The sequence below is a fragment of the Callorhinus ursinus genome, unplaced genomic scaffold (assembly GCF_003265705.2).
Source record: "Callorhinus ursinus isolate GAN/ISIS: 27379988/994484 unplaced genomic scaffold, GSC_fseal_2.0 scaffold86, whole genome shotgun sequence".
Classification (NCBI taxonomy): Eukaryota; Metazoa; Chordata; class Mammalia; order Carnivora; family Otariidae; genus Callorhinus; species Callorhinus ursinus.
Window position 1 is genome coordinate 48126 of NW_027397148.1, and position 3151 is coordinate 51276.

General features: G+C 52.3%; 1 long non-coding RNA gene across 1 annotated transcript; it reads left to right on the forward strand.

Moving 5' to 3' along the window:
- The first annotated feature begins 2181 nt into the window (after window positions 1–2181).
- LOC112817888 (uncharacterized) lies at window positions 2182–2641 on the forward strand. Its single transcript, XR_003206488.2, has 2 exons — window positions 2182–2356; window positions 2471–2641. It is a non-coding gene; the product is annotated as an uncharacterized lncRNA (long non-coding RNA).
- The last annotated feature ends 510 nt before the right edge of the window (window positions 2642–3151 follow it).

Here is a 3151-nt window from a genome sequence, read left to right on the forward strand (position 1 = left end):
GGGATAAAATATGACTCTAAAAATGAAAAATAAAAAATGTTTTTTTTTTTTTTAAAAAAGAGATTGATAAGATGTTGGTTGAAAAAGGGAAAAAGAAAAAAAAACAGTTAACAAAAATTAACTTTGATGAACTAATGAATCATGGTAAAAAAAAGCCATGAATTCTATGTGCAGTATTCCCCTAGCGCTGGAGTTTCCCCGTTCTCCTTGATCGGTAAACTTGGTCTTGGCTTGCTGGCTGTTCGGGTTGATCTTCTGGGGGAGGGGCCTGTTGCTATGGTTTCCAAATGTCTTTGCCAGAGGCTGAATTGCCCCGCCCTTTTTGGTCCGGGCTAAGCAAGCTGCTCGGGTTTGATCTCAGGAGCTTTTGTTCCCTGTAAGTTCTCGGTACAGCCTTGGAGGACCAGGGCAAAAATGGTGGCCTCCCAATCTCCACCCGGAGGAGCTGAGAACTCGGGGCCCCGCTCCTCAGTGCGCCCACAGAGAAAAGCAGTCACTCCCTTGTCCCCGGTCTCCGGCCGCACTCCGTGCTCACCCGGCCTGTGACCGAGCGTTGCTATCTCTGGCACCCGACCCCGTGTGGAGTCTCCAAGCCCAGCAGATCCCTGCAGTGCGTTCCCGCGCCGTTCCTCCCCGGGAAGGAAGGGGAGTCTCCCCGGATCTGCCACCTGTTGGGTCCCTGCTGGAGGAGCAGTGGCCCGACTGGGCCGCGGATCACAGTTTATGGCAACCCCAAGCTGAGAGCCCACATCTCAGCTCCGTCTCTGCAGCTGGCTTCCCCGCTCCGATCCCTGGGAGCTCTGGCGCACTCAGGCTCTCCCGGTCTTTCTGTGACCCCGAGGGTCCTGAGACCCCACTGTCCCGGGAGGATTCCACCCCCCGCTTAGCCACTGGAGCGACGTCCCTCAGCAGAGCCGACTTCTAAAAGTTCCGATTTTGTGCTCCGCGGCTCTATCACTTGCCAGAAGCGGCCGACGGAGGCCCCTCCCCCGCCGTCTATCCTCCTGAATATCGCCTCGGATTCACTTCTCCGCACGTCCTACCTTCCAGAAAGTGGTCGCTTCTCTGTTCAGAGAGTTGTTGCTACTCTCCTCTTTGATCTCCTGTGAGTTCGTAGGTGTTCAGAATGGTTTGATCCCTATTCAGCTGAATTCCTGAGACCAGACGAAAGCTAGGTCTCCTACTCCTCCGCCATCTTGCTCCGCCCTCCCTCAATCCATGTTTTTAACCACTCTTTCCACCCATATTCTCTCTGCAAGAAGCACATACCTAGGGAAAAGACACTACTGATTATATCTGCATCTTCACAATGACATTTTTAGAGTACAAATCAATCTTACTGAAAGGAATTTTGTATAAATAACACACATTCACTTAAAGTACATGGTTGGCTATTTGGTGACTAAAACATAAACTCTCACTAGGTCCTTGCCACAGCATCTGTATCTTTCACTCCTTTCTTCCTAGAACTTCTGGCAGGTTTGCCTTTGTGCTCTGAGGTCATGCCCCCCATGGCCTCATGGGGCAGAGATCCTACAGACTTGTCTCTATGTGCTTGGAGGACAGATACAAGGAGTGGCCAGTGTATGGAGAACTGTTGTTATGAGCATGTGGAAAGAGTGACAGATGACAAAGACTTTCAGTGTGTAACCCTTTAAGAAATGCACATAAGGACTTCTAAATACCACCTGGGGTGAAGAGCTCCCCATCTCCTCAGTGCTGTGGGAACTTCAGAGGAAGGAGAGACTGGAAACCAGGCAAATGGCACATAGGAGGAAAGTCCCTGAATCCTGCAAAAAAGGGGCCATGTGTCAGTGCTCTGGACTTGATCCTGATCTAAGAGGAATTTGTATAAGAGACATAAGGTCAGTTGTGACCCACTACCTCATACAAGGGGTACATGGGTAAACACACCCTGGGGTCACTAAGTAGAGCATAATATGAGCTCTGAAGTCATGGGAGGTAGCATATAGGGGCATATGGCTTGGCCCTAATGCAAGGAAGAGTGGACACAACAGTAGGGAGGGAGGAGATGTGTCTGATGGGCTCTGGTCACCATGTCTGGACACTAGGGGGCACTCATGGCCTGTCTCTGAGGATCAAGGGGGCTCAGAGCCACTGCCTGCTCATCCCCAACTTCCTCAGGCAGAGGGACCTGATCCAGGGTCACTGAGGGGTCAGAGAGCTGGGGTCTCATTTGCATGGATGGGCCCTCCCTCTCTCAGAGGGTGAAGAGGGGAAGGGAGAGATTAGGGGAGGCTCTGCTCAGCTGTGGGAGCACAGAAGGCAGGCTCGGTGATGACCTCCACCATGGCCTGGTCCCCTCTCCTCCTCAGCCTCCTCGTTCACTGCACAGGTGACTTCATGCAGGGACAAGGGAAGGGGCCCTTGGAGGACACATGGGCCTGGCTTCCTCCTCTTGTTTCAAAACCCCAGCATCACCCTCTCTGTGCGTCTCTCCCCCTTGCAGGGTCCTGGGCCCAGTCTCTGCTGACTCAGCCGCCCTCCGTGTCTGGGACCCTGGGCCAGAGGGTCACCATCTCCTGCACTGGAAGCAGCTCCAACATTGGGTGTGGTAATTATGTGAGCTGGATCCAATAGCTCCCAGGAAAGGCCCCTAAAACTGTCATCTATGGTACTAGCAGTTGACCCTCGGGGGTCCCTGACAGGTTCTCTGGCTCCAGGTCTGGCAATTCTGCCACCCTGACCATCACTGGGCTCCAGGCTGAGGACGAGGCTGAATAGTACTGCTCAGCGTGGGACAGCAGTGTCAGTGCTCACACAGTGCCCCAGGCTTGTGGGGAAGTGAGACAAAAACCTGCTGTTCCCCTAGCATTGGGTCTCCCTGTGCAGCTCCCACTTCTTGTCCAAATCAGCTGCTTCCTTTTTTTGTGCTAAACTATTGTCTGAGACCAATCTCGGTGAACTTTGACTACAAAATCATCCACATTCTCTTAAGTTCAGGCCCCAAAGCTTATCCTTTGCAGGAATGCATTTTAGGATTTTCTCATATTAAGGAGAAAGTCCTGGGTCCCTGGGGCAGGCTGCCCTGGGGACAGAGTCTGTGACAGCTCAGGACAGAAACAGAGGCAGAGTCCAGCTGTATCTGACTAAGGATAGAACACTGTCTAGATAATATGCATCCATACCA